General features: G+C 37.0%; 1 long non-coding RNA gene across 3 annotated transcripts; it reads left to right on the top strand.

Moving 5' to 3' along the window:
* The first annotated feature begins 2662 nt into the window (after nt 1–2662).
* On the top strand, nt 2663–20831 carry LOC136747262 (uncharacterized). Of its 3 annotated transcripts, none has more exons than XR_010816457.1 (4): nt 2663–3062; nt 5374–5488; nt 15987–16065; nt 20388–20831. It is a non-coding gene; the product is annotated as an uncharacterized LOC136747262 (long non-coding RNA). The 3 variants fall into 3 exon arrangements; XR_010816456.1 differs by having other exon boundaries at nt 20315–20831; XR_010816458.1 differs by lacking the exon at nt 2663–3062 and adding an exon at nt 3919–4025 and having other exon boundaries at nt 20315–20831.
* The last annotated feature ends 411 nt before the right edge of the window (nt 20832–21242 follow it).

Genomic DNA, 21242 nt, shown 5'->3' with positions numbered 1-21242 from the left:
TTAATAGCATGCAGATTTACCCAGAAGTTGCAGTGGTGACACTGGCATCCGTTTTAATTACAGCTATGATTTAAAATGTTATATCATGAATACATAAATGTGCTTTCCTGTGTTTTTTTCTTTTCTCTCACCATGAAACATTACCTAATATAACACTGCAATGCAATGCTGAAAGGAAATAACTTTTATCTGCTTTACCCTGTGGAATTGTTTGAAAAAGCCACACACAAAAAAAAGAAAAAAGAAATCTCTGAAAGATCCAGAAAGAGATGATGAAGCAATATGGTTTGCTTCTGAAATGCATTTGATAGCTTAAGACTTTACGCATAATATATGCACTGCAGTCCAGTAATGACACCCCCGGGGAATGGTATTGCTGAGACTAAAACCCCCCGAGTCGTGATTACCCAAAGTTAACCCCACATCTACATGCCTCATCAGTGAATATTTCAACCAATATGTGTACTTCTTTTTCTTTACTCCATTCATTACTAGTCAGTAGTTTGAGGTCACATAACACCATTATTGCTTGAGCTGCTGGATTTTCTGCATGGAGCCCCTTGTTCATAAATTTCAGAATCACATTTCTCGTGTCAAAATCTGTTCAGAGCATTTAAGTTAGTTAGTATTATTTCAGTTGGAACTTTCCACAATATACAACTTGGCAGTTTGGAATTCTGAACTAGTGATAAACTCAATTAATAAATTGAATATCAAAAGCTAATATAATTTCAATGAACATGCCCTGAACCAATTGTTCAGAACACCCTTAGACACCTTAAAGGCTCAACTAATTCTACAAACACACACCTCATCTGTATTTTCTGTAAGACTGAAACTTTGTGCCATCAATAATTCCATACCAAAGCTTACCTGTACACAAGCAATGGAGAACAAGTCGACTAAATCATTATTTTGAAAATAAGGATGTCTTAACCACAGAACTGAAGATGCAGAACAGTTTCCTTTCTTATAAAGAGTGGAATTGTTTTGTTCAGGCAATGCAATAAATTCAAATGAGAAAAGAACAATCAGGGAGCTAATGAAGGTGTATGATAACGACCTCCACTTTTGGAGTACTGCTTCTGGAAATTAATGAAAAGAAAGAGAAATTAACAGCCTGCGAGAGCTTCAGCCTTTGCAATTATCATATTTTTTCCAGGGAAGGTTAATCAGTATGATCCCTCTTCTAATGGAGTGGAGAAGTAGGCATTTAAGTGACACCTGAATCCAGCATTCACTGCTCTGAAAGTTCATGCAATAAACCTGTGTCATAAATACTTCATAAAACTGCAACAAAGATTTACGTTTCCCTGTGCTGTGCTTCTTAAAGGAATTTTTTTCTCCGTTTTATTTTTTATTCTTCTCTCCCAGTATTGAATTATAGCAGTTATAGTACTTTGACATCTGAAGGTCTGGTAACTCGTGAATATTAATTAATGCTGCTTGCCTTTTGCTTTGTTTCCTTATCGTCACAGAGAATGCACAGGCAATTCAACTGTGTGCCGGTATGTCACAGCTGTACAAGTCGATGAAGCCAGATACAAAGCCACAGACAACCCAAGAGGGACCAGAAGTGTCAAGGCATTTATGAGCCAGGGGGGTTGGTTTGGGGCTGGATACCAGGCCTGAATTGTATGAGGCATTTTGAATGTATTCACTGTATTTACCAATTTTACTGTCATAACTATTCAGCCATGCAAGTGCACCTACAAAAGAGTTGCTGGTGGAATAGAAGATTCTGGAACACCTGGTATAGCAGCTTTAACTGCATGGCTGCCTGTCTTACCGGTCAACAATTTCTTAACATCAGTGTTAATTTATTTGAAGTGTGGAGGTGGTCCAAACAAACTGATCTATACAAAATAAGATAAACAAACAGGAAATCTGCTTATCCAATATGGTGATCATTTTCGTAACACCTACTGTGGCTCCAATAATTTGGTGATTTGTCTTTCTTGCGGCAGACACATACAGTGCTTTTTTAAATAATTATGTTATACTATCTTTTCCTAATGCTCACTGAAGTTGCCGACCTCATCAGTTTATGATGTAGGTGAAATTCTGATGAATCATTAAATTGCACCCTTCCTTGCTGACATTCAGGAAATCAATTGAGGTAGTGTACCATATCCGAGTAGTCCACAGGCCACTCACAGAAGGTAACTGCAAAGACAAACTCTTTGCGCCCGGCTTGTTTTCAGCCTCATATTATACACCAGAGAGGAAATAAGTGCTGATTCTCATGCAAGCCAGCTAGATTTCTATGTGCAAAAATGATCCCAAACCACCAGTGTTTACAGGAAAAAAAAAAAACGTGAGCTGTCTCACATGATTCTGCGTGGGCATTATCTTACAGTAATTAGATAAAAAAAGTCAGGTATTAGTAACACAGCTGTTTTGGGCCCATTGCCATTACAGTTATTCATTGAGCTGCCCTCATTAAATAGTCTACTAGTCAGGTTGCTATATGACCAAGCAAAGACATTTCTTTAGAATGTGTATGTTGCAAAAATGAATGAATATATGAGAGGCAGGAAGCTAATAACATTTCTCTCATTATATATGTAGTGCCCCCTAGGGGTTGTGCCAATATACGCCACTCTCTGGTTAATACAGGAGAAGAGGGAATCCTGGGAAATGACAGTCCGTTTTAATTACAAGTCCCTTCAAATAAATGAAGGCCAGCAAAGTGGTCTGATTTTGTTTAAACAAGGCTTTTATTATTGTCAAAACGCAGTATAATAGACTTCATAAATAAATTGCCAAAAGAGAAAAACATCTTTGTGAACAAACAAGCATTGCACAAAATATTTGATTTTTGTTTAAGAAATATATATATGTGTATAACGCCTGCGCTTCTAGTGTTATATGTATTTATCACGCAAGATACTGTATCACATCTCGACAGTGATAGTACAGTATCCGCACGCAGACTGCAGGGTTACAAGCCACTAAAGGGAAAAGCACAGTCGAGCTTTGGATTCAAAGTGGACTCGTAAGGAAACACTGAAGACAATGGAAAGGTTTTCGGTTTCATTTGCAAGCAACGCAAGGGCAGTGTGAGTAGTGTATAGTATAATTTGTGAGCAAAACATCCGTTTGCTGTAGCGAGTGTAATTTATTTTGCCGATTATAATGATTTCATGTTTTGTTTTGTTTCTTAATATACATTTCTGTATTTTTGAAATTGTTTTTACCATTCCCATTCAGCGTTGTTGTACGGTAAAATCAAAGCATAGTATTTATTAATGCATTACTTTTTTGGCACAACCTCCCAGCTAACACACAACGTTGCCACGATGTTGTACAACTTTAATTATGTTGCTACGTAAATGCTGTAGCAACATTGTGTGTTAGCAGGGCACTTAAATACTTATTTTAATAATAAAAATAATAATAATAATAACGAATACCCATTGATCAAATATTTTAATTAACTAACAGCCCTAATATATATATATATATATATATATATATATATATATATATATATATATATATATACCCACATACACCACTGCTGATCCACCATATAACAGGCAGCAAAACTAATTGTATTATTATTCAGGGAACCTTTGCCAAAATAACCAAACAAGGTTTTATATAAGGCTTTGCCCTTTACACAAAAAGACAATTACAATAAAAACATTTTTTTAAGTTAATACAGGCCCTTTCTCCCACCTAACACAGGGAGGCCACTATCACGAGGGAAAGGACTGTTTACCAAGTGGCGCTCTTCCTCTCAGCCTTAATCTTCAATGTTAAAACTCTTGAAACCAGTCCCCAGCCAAGTCTCTTTTTAAGTCAAGCTGTTATTAACTGGGTAAATGGCCCCACGTACCCCAACAAGGTAATGGACAGACTTTAGCTACTTAACCTGGACAATTAGTTACGGCCTGATTGTTGGTTACAAAAATCTGTGCCACCAATTAAGCTAGCAGCGAGAGGTCATTGCAGTCTGACTCCAGGTTTTCCAGGCCCTTTCTGTGTGTTCCCTGATGGCTTTCAGTGACACACACTAAGTATACACTCACCTAAAGGATTATTAGGAACACCTGTTCAATTTCTCATTAATGCAATTATCTAATCAACCAATCACATGGCAGTTGCTTCAATGCATTTAGGGGAGTGGTCCTGGTCAAGACAATCTCCTGAACTCCAAACTGAATGTCTGAATGGGAAAGAAAGGTGATTTAAGCAATTTTGAGAGTGGCATGGTTGTTGGTGCCAGACGGGCCGGTCTGAGTATTTCACAATCTGTTCAGTTACTGGGATTTTCACGCACAACCATTTCTAGGGTTTACAAAGAATGGTGTGAAAAGGGAAAAACATCCAGTATGCGGCAGTCCTGTGGGCGAAAATGCCTTGTTGATGCTAGAGGTCAGAGGAGAATGGGCCGACTGATTCAAGCTGATAGAAGAGCAACTTTGACTGAAATAACCACTCGTTACAACCGAGGTATGCAGCAAAGCATTTGTGAAGCCACAACACGTACAACCTTGAGGCGGATGGGCTACAACAGCAGAAGACCCCACCAGGTACCACTCATCTCCACTACAAATAGGAAAAAGAGGCTACAATTTGCACAAGCTCACCAAAATTGGACAGTTGAAGACTGGAAAAATGTTGCCTGGTCTGATGAGTCTCGATTTCTCTTGAGACATTCAGATGGTAGAGTCAGAATTTGGCGTAAACAGAATGAGAACATGGATCCATCATGCCTTGTTACCACTGTGCAGGCTGGTGGTGGTGGTGTAATAGTGTGGGGGATGTTTTCTTGGCACACTTTAGGCCCCTTAGTGCCAATTGGGCATCGTTTAAATGCCACGGCCTACCTGAGCATTGTTTCTGACCATGTCCATCCCTTCATGACCACCATGTACCCATCCTCTGATGGCTACTTCCAGCAGGATAAGGCACCATGTCACAAAGGTCGAATCATTTCAAATTGGTTTCTTGAACATGACAATGAGTTCACTGTACTAAACTGGCCCCCACAGTCACCAGATCTCAACCCAATAGAGCATCTTTGGGATGTGGTGGAACGGGAGCTTCGTGCCCTGGATGTGCATCCCACAAATCTCCATCAACTGCAAGATGCTATCCTATCAATATGGGCCAACATTTCTAAAGAATGCTTTCAGCACCTTGTTGAATCAATGCCACATAGAATTAAGGCAGTTCTGAAGGCGAAAGGGGGTCAAACACAGTATTAGTATGGTGTTCCTAATAATCCTTTAGGTGAGTGTATATATATTTTTTCTTTCCTCCATGTAAAAGTGTAAAACCACATGCTTTTGTGTTGGGATTTGATTGACTGCTGACATCCTACCTTTCCATTTAAGAAACTGATGTTGTTGTCTATTGCAGGCACTTGGCTGGTCATCCTATATACAAGGCTGCCTCTCAAACTGCACACAGTGAGCTGAAGAGCAGCAATGGAGAGATGGCGAGTATACAGTACTAAAACCCTACAGAGACGCTGGTAAGCTCTAACTGCTTTAAATGTTGATTTCATCTTGAAAATCAGTAATCATTCAGTCCTTAGTGATAGATTAGTGTTCCATCCATTTTTGTAGGACAGAGATTAAACAATGTTGCGTCTTTTTAACCTGGGGATACATTTATTTATTCTTTTTTTAATTGCATAATGCTTAATCGTGAAATATTGGACCTGGTTGTGGACACAGACTGAATACTTAGACATAGTAAAAATTATTCTGGCTCATGAATCTGGGTGACGTTTTAGTAAAAAGTGATCCAAAACAAACTGCTGTGGCTTATTTGGTTTATGTATGAGGCATATGCTTACGACCTCTTCACCCAACATGCTAGAATGTGGTTCAGTATGAGGTTTGCTCACAGGATAGTCTAGATCCTGAAATATTTGAATGCATTATTTATCTTACTAAGTCCACAACATAGATTATGCGGGGATACTTTAATACACCCCCTTCCTGGCATGGGGTACATTTGCCGTTGTTGAAATCAGTCTCATCTACACATACCCAGTTATTTTTTTATTTTGTGTTTCTCAGACATGTTTATTTCATATTTTAAGTTTTCATATTTGTAACTATGGATGTACGAATCCCAGCCTGGTGTGTTTTGAGAAGCTGTAATTTACAGCACCTGCTGTGTTGTCTGAATGCCCTGTTTCAGTTCAGATTCTTGGTCCTCAGACTACAAACGTACATTGTCTTAGTGCTCTCCTTCTAGGTGGGAGTACAATTGGTTGTGTTCGTGTCAGGGCTGTCTAATTACCAAGTGCAGGAGGTCAGGTTAAGCGTTTCATGGTTTGAGGGCACAGGGATGTACGTGCTCTCTGGGGGATAGACCCTGTTGTAGTTCTTTCTCTTATCTGGCTTGTCATCCAGATTGTCTTACCATTTTCTCTCTCTCTCAGTTAAGCTCTGGGAGAGATTGGCTTAAAGTTTCTTCGGTGAATCCTTGTCACAAATGAAAAACCCAGATAGTTTTTTTCTTGCTTAAACCCATTACGAAAGCTTGGAATAAAAAACAGGACAACCAGGGAGCCATCCAGCTAATGTTCAATTGGTCTCAACTAATTTGAATCTTTCAGTAGGGTGGCATAGTGTGGGAGGTTTAAATGCTTTATAATTGATGAAAACACTGGATAAATGATAGGTTTAAGGTCTTTGTTGAGTAAAGGGAAGCACATTAGTTGCTCTAACCAGATTATTGGACCCAAAGCAAAACACTGGCAGGTAGCTTTTTTTTTTTTTTCCCTGTTGGGTTGAACCGAGTACAAATTCAGTTACAATGGTTTTAAATCAGCCTCTGTGTTTTTTAGTTTTCTTTGCCTTTCAATTAACAGTTCAATAAAATGTAAAACTGCTCTAACTGCTTGCTGGAATTTCTCATAAATGTTTATATTGCACTCGGTTAAATACCTTCTTAATAGTAAACAATGTGCCAATAAAAAAAAAAATGCCAGTGTGTTTCCCTATCTTCCCTATGCTGAAATGCTATTTTTCCTTTAATGTACAGAGTTACAGAATACGATGCTTTCCTTTGGAATTTATGTCTTTCTTAAAGAAGCTGGAACAACAGAAAAGGGACTTGGACAGAAGGGTGGGTGAGGGAGTCAAAAACAACTGATTCTGTGACTGCTTTTCAATGAGGGGCCGTGGGTCTTGGAAACAAAGTAGCCCCCTTTACGGAACATAACAGACTCAGGCCACGGCATTTTGCATGACTTGAGCTCCATCTGTGAATTAAATGGGATGTTAAATGTGAATTAGATGGGATTTTTGACTAGAAGAAGGGAACTTGAGAAGTGTGCAGTTTTTATACCTTTAACTCGACGTTGCGATCAAATATACTTTAACGAAGGTAAACCTGCTGCGCCTTGTGAGACTGCTCAAGTCAGGAAATTACTTTGTTAGCCTGAGTTAAGATCATTATGTCAATAAGGTTTTAACTTTTTAAGTCTCGGAGCTTAAAACCAAATCAGATCCACAAAAGGAAGTATGAGTGGTTTATCTCAGCTACAATGCTAGCCCATAAGCTGGATCCTGGCAGTGGCACAAGCACACTGAATTTGAAGTAGTGCTGGGGCTGAGCGACCAGGGGCGTCATTGTGTAATATTTAACGTGTGAATGAAAACAGTCCCTGCTGGTAACTTCGGGTTGAGGCAGCCCTGTAGTGGTCAGTTTTTATGTGAACCTCAGGTCGCTTGCAACAATTTGTGACATTCATGTTTGTGTGCTTGGTGGAAAAGACTTGGACAGTTATACATTAGAGATCTGAGAGCCAGAGTTATACATTAAGGATTTTAGGTTTGATAATGGCTGTGTATGCATTAAGGCACCACAGAACACCCCCTGTGAGCAAGGCCACCGTTGCAAATGTTAGTTAATGGGTATGGTTTTGGGTCATTACCAAAAAACGTAATAGTGGCTCACAACTGAAATTAACTACCTGATGTTGTTAAAATGGACCCACACATACAGGACTTATACTAAATTAGTTAGCAGAGGTATTATGAAGTATAATTGCAGTGGCAGCTTTTATCCTTTAAAAGGGACAATCTGTATTATTTTTAGACCTGTATCCAAAACATAGATTGTATTTCTGCTGTCATCTGTGACATTAACTCCCCGTTTTGTTCCTGACAGCTACTTATATTAGAGTAATGAATAAAAAAATATATAAAAAATGGATGTTCGTCTTTAATGTGAGCTAACTTTGAAAAGATCTCCCATAAACCAAGTGCCCAGAAAATGTATTTGAACTAGACTGCTGAAGTAAAGGCAAAAACACCCCTAACACCTGAAGGTCAGCCATGTAAAAAATTTAAATCAAGTTACCTTTACAGGAATTGTGAAATCAAATTATGAGAAGGTTAAAATAAATAAATAAATAAATGTCCAGTAGCTCATCAACAATAGGCAGATATTGAGTTGTGATTTCCCCTATTATGACACATTAGAGGAAAGCTGAATGCAGTATCTGCCTACAGGCACATGATAATCATTAGATTGTGTTTCATATCAACTTTGGCATGCATCGTGTGGTGCCTCAAATGTCACTTTAAATACCACACTCCTGGGGAATAACACCTTTGGGCAAAGCACAGATTTATTAAGTTATCTTGCACAATATAGTACAGAGTTTTTTAACTAATGAGTAGAAGCACCTGACTGTACATCAGTTCGTCTCACTGTACTTTGATGTATTCTTATTACTACTACTACTATTACTATTACTACTACTACAATTTCTCTCTACCCATCTTTGAAGAAGACGCTTCATCTTTTCATTGCCTGCTCTCTCACAGTGATCATATTACTGATGGGCAAGACATCTGGTGGCCGAATCTTTTTCACATGTGCAAAACTCTGTCCGTACACATTCACACCTGGTCTCATCATTAATGGAGCTCTTTGGACGTAATCAAGGATATATTGTTCCCCATGTCTTTAGAAATGCAATCTGTTTTACAACATTTAAAGATGTAACGCTGTCTCTGAGGGCTGACCCCACCAGAGCTTAGTGGTTCATATGGCAGTAGTGAAAGAAAGTGGCACCCAGCGACATGGATACAGTGATTAAAATGGGATACAGTAGCATGATACACTGTCATACAGTAGGATTGTTAATTCTGATGTGATCTGTCTATGATTCAGAGTTAAATGGTTAATGAATGTGGTCCTGAAACCCATTGACAATGTGTTGTCAAGTTACTTGTAATTATCTTTGTTACATTCACAGTTATGCATCGTGATCAGGAACAAGGCTTTGATTCAGTGAAGCTAAATGTGTTTAAGCCAAAAGATTTTCTTGGTGGTAGATTAATATGGACCCAACCTATTGTACTTGGTCACTGTGCCAAATTTTTATTTTTGCCATACAAGACGTATCCACAGCCTCTATCTATATTTTGTGTTCACACCCAAGATAGTGAGGAGTGAGTTAAGTCACTATATATATGCAGGAGAGACTTTTGGCTAAGTGTGTGTGTATATTTACTTCAACTGATTACTTCTCTGCCTTCCCCTGCAATAAAACAAAGACAAATAGAGCTGTAAAGGCATGGAAATCATTTTAAGCGCTTACGTTCAGTCAGTTTTCAGCTTAATTGCTATAGAAAGAGAATCTTCCTGAGGGAATCCAAAGTCCAAAATCTTTAAAACGAATAAATAAAAGCAGCCTACTTTAATTGCTTAAACAAATCAGGCCTGAATACCAATGCTTAGGCTTCACCAGGAGCACCCGAGTCGACTGCGTGATATAGCCTGGATCTAGCAACACTGGTGCTCACAGTCCGGGAAAATACAGTATAGATGGAGTTAGCTTTGGATGTGTTCCAGGTGCTGAGGAAAAGCCATAACAGCACAGTGAATCAGGTGTCAGTACTGAACTCTGTAATTCAGGACAGCCTGCACCACACGAGCGATTCTGTTCTCGTCATCCCGGGCCCGAACACTTCTTGACAGGCCGATCTCTCTAGGGCCCTGCTGTTGTTGAAAACTGAAACCTTTTCTCTCCTCTTCTTTATAGAAATAAATCAGCCCCCGGGGGCACACTTTGTGAATACAATCTTTTAACGTACAGACATGTCCAGTGGATGACCGCCTGTTTTTTTTTTTTGTCCTGATTGAAAGGGCCCAGTGCCCTGTGTGCAGAGAGGATACTTTTTTCTTCCTCAGCAGGGATTTCCTTAACACCTTAATGAGAGACCCTATTTGGTGTGTGCAACCAGGCACCATATGCAAAGCAGCTGGAACACCGCAAACATTTGGCCCATTTAGTCAAGGAAATGGTAAACCTGAAATCCCAAGTAATACTAGCTGTCAGTGATGTAGGAGTTAGGAGCTTGAACTTGACAGATCTAATTTTATTGCTCTTGTATACTCCAACAAGAGCTGGATATATCACGTCTTATTGTACTTATTGCACTTTGAATACATTTGCTACAACAGGAACATGAAGCCTTTACAAAACACAATGTGGCTTGTAGTAAAACCTCAGAAAAGAGACCAGGCTTTTTGCATAAACACAGAAATAATCGGGCCATGTATCTTTATTTAACTGAAAAATCATTGTGGAAAGCATATGTATGATTGCACTGGCTCGCACAACCTGACAAATATAAACTTCCTGATCAGGAAGTTGTACGTGATCCTGGACAAACGCAGCATGTGATCCTGGAACAACATTCATATTCTAAAATTTGAAACTGGATCAACGCACACTATATCGAGTTGTATTGTATTGTATGGTAGTATTATGGAATGTATTTAGTTTAATAGCTTAAGTTTAAATTGTAAAACTTAGCACAATAAACCTTTAATATAATGTGTTGCTTAATTTCACATAAACATTTTACATATTTTGGAAAAATAAATTTAATTACTTTTAACTTTACTTTAATTACTTTAACTCTTATTGCAGGGCTACAGGGCTCATTTAAAAACACTATGTAACACATTTTTTGTTCCTGGGTAGTAAGTGTTATTTCCTAATTGCTTATGCCTCTAAAGTGTAGAAAATGGGTATTATTCCCCACAAACTTTGCTTTTGTGACCAGGACAGTGATATTTTGAAATTTACCTATTTCCAATGAGAAAACGGGTGAATTTGGGTCTTTTCGTCAGACAAACACAACATATGAATCCAAATGAACATGTATTTATACTAAAGTAATACAAAAATGACTACAAAAGATTTAGAAGTGAGTAGTTTTTTGAGATTCATGATTATACTGTATCGGTTGTGCGCACTGGCTCTTGTAGCTTTTACGATATCCAGATAACTTTCTTTGACAAAGCTGATATTCACTAGTGGATTGCAAGAACTAAAATTTGAATTTTGTAAAATGCAGAGGCAAGTGATGCAAGTAGTGGGGTTGAACAAAATAATATTCATAAAACAAATATATGAAAAAGGAATGGTGGCATTATAAGGAGGGCAGCTGTGAGGATTTTATGGGATCACACAAGAGCTGTGAATAAAAGTGACAGCGGAAAATGAAATAAGTGGGTTAGTGAAAATTGCCTGGTTTAATGGAAGGAGGGATCTTTTGAATGGAAGCCTTTGACATGTAATATTACAATATCTAATATGTTTTTATTGACATCTCAGATTGAAATCATGAGTGCTTTACTCCATGATATTATAAAAACAACCACATTATAATCACATTTCCGAAAAAAAATTATTGTCTTTACTGATGAACAATTTCTGTTGCTCAGGAGACCAGTTAGTTGTGTTTGACTAGATATTAGAAAAGAGGCAGATGGCATTATGACAAAGGGATGCCTCTGGAAAATAAAATTGCATTTCTTTATGACATATATTCATGTTAAGTTTTCATTATATTTTGATTAAGCAAAAGTCTTGTTAAGAGGGTTGGTAAGAATGTAATCAGATTTGTTTTATTAAAAAAAAAAACAAAAAAAAAAAACTTGTTTGACAAAGTTTACCTCCATAATTATAATAAAATCAGTGTTACATGTGTGTGTGTGTGTGTGTGTGTGTGTGTTTTAACATACACTACTTTTATTATTTCTATTCAGAACACAATTTTAAGAACTTAATGGTCATGATTCCTGTTGATTATTGGTTCATTATTATTGTTGTTGTTGTTGTTGTTGTTGTTGTGAGTTATTGTTTGGCTCTTAAGTTCAGTTTGTCAGGACTGCATTCCACCGAACAGGACACAGGATGTTGGTTGTTGGACCTTAGGGTTTTCCTTTATCTTCAGCTAGCTGGATACAATTTGTCTCAAACTTTGCTGCACCTTCATAAATCATTTTAAGCTAACTTCTTCCAGTCACAAGCATCATCCTTCCATGTGTTAGTCCTTAGGACTTTATGAAATGTCTGTACCTTTTGAAGTGCCTATAGCCAGCCATCTTGGATAGTCAGGTATTGGAACAATGTGCACAGCTCAGCTTAGCTGCAGCTTTGCTGTGCCTGCATCTGTGCCAGGCAGAGAACATAAAAATGTCCGACATAACAACAGTACAGTGCTACAAACACGGCTCTGGATGTGTGACACTAATTATTGGTAAAATAATTAACATCGATTAACTAATGCAATTTCAGCTGTGTCCTTTGTCTCACCGTACACTAGGAGAAAGTATTTTTTCATTAATGCAATGAAAAATCAGCTATTTCTCTGCAGTAAATGCAATCTGCTGCCATATTTTGTTATTTGTCCAATAAAGAAAATTTGTTATAGTTAAAATTAATGAAATAAGTCACTATATTACAGCAAAGGTTTACATGTAGCCCCTTACTGCCACATAGCATATGAAAACCAAAAAGATGATTTATGTTTTTATAATGCAGTCCTGAGCAGTGAGATTAAATCAAGCTATTCAGTGTGATAAACCTTCAGTACAGGCTGAACACATGCTGAAAATGGAAGGGTGTAAAGTATGTGTGGTACTTCAGATCAACTTTGATGAAAAAAAATCCATTAAAGGGAAATCTCCTTAATACATTTGGTCCTTTAATCTTAATCTTTCGTATTTACAGGATTCCAGTACCACAACAGCACATCTACATTAATCAGTGTTATTAATATCACTTTAGCTCCTCGTTTATATCTTCTGTTTTCTCGTCAGCTTTTACAGTCAAATTCTCACAGGCACCGCAGACATCAGGACAGGAGCCCGAACTTTGTTGTCTTGATGTTTTGACAACGTATTTATATGAAACGCATTAAAAGTGTGTTTTACGGTGTCACCGTGATAAATTACAGTACTGTAATACTTTTACACCATTAGGGGATGTCATATTCTATAGTTGCTGCCATGGAAACCGCAGGGGCCATCTATCATTTTTCATAATCAGATTTTGTATGATTTGGAGCAGGCCTCAAAAAGTTAGAGGGATTTATTGCTATGAACAAAACAGTTGGTAAAGCTGAAGATTTATTTGTTTGTTTATATATATATAACTTTTTCAACTATTTAAGCTTCTATGCGCTCTGTCTGTTGAATGGATAGAAAGAAATGCATTCACCTAGATTTTACATTTTTAGTTTGCATCTCTAAAACAAAATATACGTTTCTCATATCACTGGACAGAAGAAGGTGTTTGCTTCAGAAAGGGTAGGCTTTATTTTTAAAAATGATACTGCATATGTAGGAGTATCTAACTTTAAATAGTAAAGGAAAGAAATAATACGTGGATTTTGCTCCAGCCAATTGTCAGGATCATAAGAGACTTCCATTTTATTAGCATAATTAACCTCTAGCACATTGAATTGGCCAGCTTTAAGGAAATATTGCTCATAGATAAAATGCTTATTTAAAATGTGATGTAGCCTTCCTAACACAAACTTTACAAATGTGAATTGATGTAATAGGAAGTTAGAAATGCCCATGTAGGGTTTTCAGGTAGGTTTGATAAAAGGCTGCCACATTCAAGAGCTTAAAATAGGCCTTCTAAGTTTAAATCTATACGTTAGTTTACAGCAGATATCAATGTAAAGCCCCAGGACTGTATCTGTAAACCAGTGCAGTCATTGATTGACTGTTTAATGCAGGAGGTACTGTAGGCTGGTCAAATAACTTGTAAGAAAGATATCCTATAGTCTTTTAAAATTGGCAGCAGGAAATGAATGATGGATGCCATTTAGTGTGAACTCAGAACTGAGTTGTGAGATGGTGTTTTTTTTTTTATATACCATGCAGCAGGGTGCAATTTACACCATTTGAAATAAAATATAGCCTTTGTAATGAAACATAATTATCCTAAATCGCATTATTAATATTTGTATTACAATTAGGAAACATCTTATTGATGTTTCATCATCATCTTATCTCAGCTGAATTGACCTGATGGTCCCTGACAAGTTTACAATGGTGCTTAATGATTTTTCATTTGTCATCAAGAGCTTTGGTAAAGAAATGAGTGGAAACTACTTATGAAAAATTAAATACAATACAATTGTTAGAAGATATTACCACTCTACTATGTTCAAGAAATTCGAACGCAAAATGTTTTCTGGATCAAAAATTAAATAATTGGAACATCATGTTATGTTTGGTCCACTTTTAGGAAATGATGTGTGTTCATTTTTATTATTTAAGTCTTTATCCAAGACATTGCATTCAGAAAAACAACTACATTATAAACCATATAAAAGAACTGTAACAGTGACATAATATTGCTATATGCTACGTTTTTACAAAGGAAGCATTGCAGATGAGATGCAGAATACAACCTACTTGTATAGAGAGTTTGTAGCACTAAAACATAAACCTAAGGTAGTTGTATTCCTGTTCTTCAATAGTTGGCAGTTTGAAGAGAGATTGACTTGGTGATACCAATGTATGGATTGCAAGGGAGGGAGATGGATTGTCCCATGCAGTCATTGTGTTTTTGAATGTTAAGAGTCTGGCTGCGTTGCTGCGGTTTGGTTTCTGACTAAGCACTGTGTTGTATTTAAAGTAGTCGTCTTTTCCTACAGTGACATTTAGATTGACCTAGAAATAGTTCCTTATCTTCGTAGAGGTCTGAACATGGTGCTGGAAGAGCGAAACACAGGTATGTGATTTTGAAGGTGAGGGTGTCAGATATTTTATTTGCCAGACACCTGTCTCGTGTTGTTTGAAGCTCCCAGTTAATGCCAAGCAGAGAACAGCAGTGTAACTCCAGTGGAGAGGGTCACCCTCAGTTGACACTGGAAAAGGCTTTTAGTAAAAACAAAAAAAATCATGGAATGGCAGATGTACCATGCATACCAAGTAGTAAACAAGGCCACTATTAAGACATTGCAGTTTCTGAGCTGAATCGATGTTTTGAAGAGTTTGGTGCTGGTTGCTGATGCATTCGGATATGGGGAAAGCATGATTAAATGAATATGTGGTAAAATATGGGCTGTATTACATGCAAACATATGGTTAATGAACTGCCATACAATAGTAGATGCTTGTTATTGGTTCAGTGTTAAAATTAATGTAAAGCACTTTGGTATTATTGATCAATTTTCTTATTATTATCAAATACCAACTAATACAGTGTTCTGTTTATTAAACTCATTTGCAGTTGCCAGTGATATCCAAGGTTGATTTTTCATAAAATAAACTGTACTCAGACTTTAAAGACAAGAAAGTTAATGAAGAGTTTTGAAAATAATGGCACTCTTTGGACTGTATTTTTAAGATATGTATTTTGTAAGAATAATAAATGGCAGCTTTGAATCGGAGTGTCAGTCTGTGGCAGTTATCACACAGAACCTCCTTTGTGTCTTGGACCAAGTGTGCTGTGATGTGCATGTGTTGCCAAGCCAGTGGAGAGAATGATGGGGCGCTGTAATTTGTACCCTGCCATTTTTGTCAGTCTTTTAGCAGCCTGCTTTGTAAGATGACGGAGACCTATACTGTATGACATTGTAGGGTATGTTTTTTTTTTGGGTGTAATATTATAACATTGTCTGGGCTCAGGTAGTGGAAGGACATTATATCCCAGCACAAACCTACCACCTTCTCGTTGCCAGAACTACAACACAACATGAATGAAGAACTACGACTCCCACTACTCATACACAGCGGGACAGACCTGTCAAGGGGAAACGGGTGAGTCACCTACCTGACCGTATAAAAGGCTGCCTGTTCTGGTCTTAGTATCGAACCTTGAGAGAGGATGAGCAGGGAGAAACGAACTGAAATAGTGAGGACACCCCGGCTAATGACTTTGGATCTGGACTGCGCCCTCGACATTGAACCCTGCTTGTATGAGAACCCTGCCTGAACACCAGGATATGAGCTCACATTGCTCCTCTATACTATACTGACATTATATATAATTATTATTATTATTATTTTTCTATAGTATTAGTGGCACAATGATAAAGACCCCTGCAAAACACTGTATTGGTGATCGTGCCATCTGCCATCAACTTATGTGGTTGAAGCCACTTACATGGATACCCGTTTATACAGCTGGTTCTCACTGGCACTATCTGCTTAAGAGTACAATAGCAGTGGCTCATGCAAGATTTGAATTCTTAGGTTATAAGTCAAGAGGCCTAACCGCTTCTCCACCCTGCAGAAACACTGGGAATCAGAGCTCTGCACTGGGGACAACTTGATCTTGTCAACAGGTTAAATTTAAGAGTGTGAGAAACCAAGTGCCCGGGAATCTACAGTGATGCGGAATAGTAAGTCAGGAGCTTGGCAACAACAAGATGAGAAGTGTGGAGAAAAAGAGTAGTGTAATGTACGAAGAGAAGCTAGGAGTGAATAAGTCAGACTTGTTTACAACAGGATAATAGTTGCTGCGTGAAATATGTGAATAATATCCCCAAGCATCAAACGATATAGTTTCTTCCACTGTTGGAGAAATAACTAAATCGGAGCCTAAATAATGTTCCACTTTCAGTCTAAATAATGCAGTGTATTTTAAATAATTAATAGCACGCTTCATATAATTGTCTTTCCGCTGTGTCTTGAATAATTTAGAGGAATGATTTTGTCTGATTTCCTGCCATCCTGCTGCATGTGCTCTGCTGTATCTAATTTCAAGACAAACAGGACTCCTGAAATTCCTATACAGACGGTCAGCAAAAAAAACATCCTCACATTAATGAACCAAATGATAACTGGGCCATAATAGTATTTCCCTTCAGCACTGATTTCTTTTGAGAGAAGAAATCCTAGCATGGACAATACAAGTAACTTAATTGATCGGGCAGCCTTCTCCACACTAAATAATATTAAGAACAAAATCACTTGGTTTTCTGGAAGTAAGGTGTGGAGCTGTTGAAACAATGCTCTGAAACACATTTGGTGTACATTTGTGCACTTAAGACTTATAGACTTAAAGACCCACACATACATACTCTGGATATCTTGCTAGTCAGAATATTGTCTATTGCATTTATCTTTAATTTAAACTCCTAATATAATTTTAAAATATAAACAAAATCTTAAGATCCCAGAAGAAAGTGTGGAATGAAAAAGTCTGCCATTGTGATGTTGTCTTGAGATCTTATCCCTGTCTTCAAACATTAAAAAACATAAAAAGCTTTTGAAATTGAAAGATAAACACAAGGCCTGAAGATAGCACACAGTTGCAGTGCGTCCCAATGTGTGTTTAATCATTTTCTTTAAAGAAGACAATTTCATCACAGTTTCATCATAAATATACTTTACTGTTAAAATGTTTGTAATGCATTGTAATCGAGAACAAAAATCTGAATTAGACTACAGCTAATTAGCACCAACCATGGGGCTGAAACAACTTTTAAATGATATATTGCTCACCTCAGGATACGAAATGTAAATGAATCATGAGTTGAATTGAAACAAATAATTTCTGCCCACCACTTTGTAATCAGAAGTTCAATTTAAGTTAATTTGCCAAGTCAGTGGCAGAGATCATCAGGGGACTGCCGTAATTATAACTTTCACTTCATACCAAATGCAGCCAGGTTCACGGCACTCCACTTTCAAAGTCTCGGACCACTTGAGTGCAGATTTATTTTAGGGAACTAGCAGAGCAAAGGCGAAGTGTGGAAGGGAGGTATAGGTGGGTCACCAAAAGCAGTCGTATTTTCTTTATGTGGACCAAAGCTCATTCCATGGTTTATTTCAACAGAGAAAAGGCTGTTCGAATATACTTTTGCTTACCTTGGTGTTCCAGTGGTATGTCATTGCATGCCATTGGATCTAATTATATAGGAGGTAGTTTGCACCATTGACAAAAAACAAAAAAACAATGGCAAGCTGGTGTGATTACTGTGTGTCCTAGATTATGAACACGTTGTCATCAATCAGAGAAAGATGTTTTCAGTGGCTGAGAGCTGGGACCTGGGTATGAGCTAACTGGCTGGTGGCTGCTGGGTAAATACACATACTCAAACTAAAGTTAATTCTGAACACCTTGTACTTTTCATATATATATATAAAATTAGATTACTGATCTAAGGCTGTGCTTCAAAAAGTTCACATTGTAAAACTTTTATAGTACGTTATGATTATTTACCTAAGAAGAGGTTTCTGTTGAGTGCTGGCCATTTGGCATGTCTTGCTTGTCTGGCTGCACTGTGCTTATTAATCCAACCAAAACCCCCGATGACCTAATGAATAAACGTCCACAACCTAGTTTGGCGCTTTGAGGCATAAGCTTTCATTAACAGTGAAATTACTCAAAAGTCCATTCGAGTAATGAAAATAACGAAACACAATATTTTGTTTAAGACCCCAGGTATTCAGCTCTTGCAAAACTGTTAGCGCAGTTAAACTCCATCTTGGATTTTGGTCAGATTAAAGGAAATGGACTTGCGTTCAATTGTTCCTGATGGACGATGTCTGCTGATCAATGCATTTAGTGGTGTAAAGTGGAAAGGTTGCCATGAACTGCTACTACGAGCTATTGCTACACACAAAACATTGACAAATGCCCAAAGTACCCAAGCCCACATAGCACTAATCGATGTAATTATACAACATTGACTGCTTGCCAACAAAAAAAGCACAGTTTTATTGCACCTTCATTATATGGGTAAAATCGTCCAGTTCCACCTGCCCAGTATTGAACAGATCTATTAAACAAAATTAATTTATTATCAGGAGCTTACACAGTTTTTCTGTAGATCCCATAGTTGCTATTTTATGCAACTTTGCAAACTGAAAGTAGTCTCTTTTTATGCTGCAAGATGTGTAAAATATATACAATTAAATATTGAATTTATCTGAAACAAATTACTTTTCTTTAACTGCAATGAATGGAACAATCTTTTATCGCTGGCAGAGGGGTATAGCCCATTAAACTCCTTGAAGTTCAAGGCAATTCAAGAGAATTGTAGTCAAACAAACATAAAAGGACTATTTTCCATACATAATAAAAGCATTTCATTTGCATTTAACTACTAAGAAATTATTTTACAGACTCTTTGTTCCTTCCTAGGTGTAAAACCTTTCAAGCTGTTTTATTTTATTAAAACATAAATATATAAAATTGTAAGTTTTCAATCAAAAGTGTTGTCTATAGCACATTTTAGATGCTATGGGATAAACATCTTAATAGGTCTATATTTAAATTCCAAATTATTCATTTGTGATTTCAATCATCCTCCTCCTCATCGTCCTCCTCCTCATCATCATCATCAGTCCATATCATTCCACTACTGGATAAAGCCCTCCCTAAGATGTTTCCAATTGCTTCTATTATATATATTTATTTTTTAGCAGACACCCTTGTCCAGCGCAATACAAAGTGCAATAATACAGTGCAATTCAAGGCATAATACATTTTACAATTTCACAATATATAAAATATATGAATGTATAAATACATAAATTTATGTTTATGGTTACATAAATATGTTTTGCAGTTTTAACACATATAATGTGTTTCAAAATAAATTCTTAATTTATATATATATATATATATATATATGTACTGTATATAAAAAATTATGTCTATATTTTATATATTGTGAATTTGTATGTATTTGTATGTATTGTAATGTATTATGACTTGAATTGCACTGTATTATTGCACTTTGTATTGTGCTGGACAAGGATGTCTGCTAAAAAAAAATATATATATATATATATATAATTAAGAATTTATTTTGAAACGCATTATATGTGTTAAAACTGCAAAACTGAGAAGTGTGACAAGACATTTGTGATGCAATAGAATTTATAGTGTTTGAACTTTGAAGCAAAACTGTACTTTGTAATAACTTAAGATGTAAATTGATGAATTGTCAGTGGCTATATTCAAATTAAAAAATGATAGTCTGTTCTGTGATCATTAATCCATTTAGTTTATATTTTACTCCACAATGTCAAACTCCTGCTTTGAACCTCCCAGAAAATCATCTCCTCTCTTTACTGCCCTTTGCCATGTCATCTTCAATCTGACCTGCTGTCTGTCACCCCGGGAGGCTGAAGTGGAGAACAGATGGTGTTTATTCATTCAGAAGAAAAAAGAAGAGGAATGGGGCTGAACTGTCATGAAAAAAAAGTGCAAAAAAAAAAAAAAGCGCCCCCAAAGCACTTTCCAAAACTGACTGGAATTCTTTGTTGAATTTTAGAATATGTTTATTTTGGTTATCTTTCACTTGGGAGGTTTTTATCCACGTTTTTGCCCTCATTTACAATATGTCTGCCTATTATTTGTAGGTTAACAGAATTGAAATTTTGTTCAATAGAAAAAGGAAAAATACATTTTTTTTAAAGTGAAGAAAAAACAACAAAGCATGACTTTCACACTTGTAGGAAGAGCTTGGACGCATTGCTTAAATCTTCCTCCAGTTTCTCAGCCTCATGGGGCACACTGTTACCAAGCAATGCTGTTGAATATTTAATTTGAAAATAAATAAATTACAATTCAGGCCTAACATTTATTTTAAACATTTTTTGCAATCTTTTAAAATATTTTTATTTTATATTATACTTTCTTGTTTTTTGTGTGGGCTGCTTCTGACAGAGGAACTAACATTAAACAATGTGTTAGTCTTACTGTGAGAAACAGAAGCTCGAGGCAACCTCACAACCACTTGCTCTTTCTCATCCGCAGTCCAGTGTAGAAGTCAAGGTGACAGGCAGCAGACTGACTTGGCCAGGTGGCTTGCAGGGTCTTCCCCCTCCTCCTTTCACATCACACCACACAGTATCTGACCCCTAAGCCTCTTATGAGAATATCCACATACTTGTCTTGTTTCTAACCTGGCTCTTGCTCCAAGTTTACCAATGAGTAAGGTTATTACTAGGGCTAGGGGAAATGCAATGGAAGATAT

Source organism: Amia ocellicauda, chromosome 3 (genome assembly GCF_036373705.1).
Source record: "Amia ocellicauda isolate fAmiCal2 chromosome 3, fAmiCal2.hap1, whole genome shotgun sequence".
Taxonomy (NCBI): domain Eukaryota; kingdom Metazoa; phylum Chordata; class Actinopteri; order Amiiformes; family Amiidae; genus Amia; species Amia ocellicauda.
This window is presented reverse-complemented; position numbering and strand designations above follow the sequence as displayed.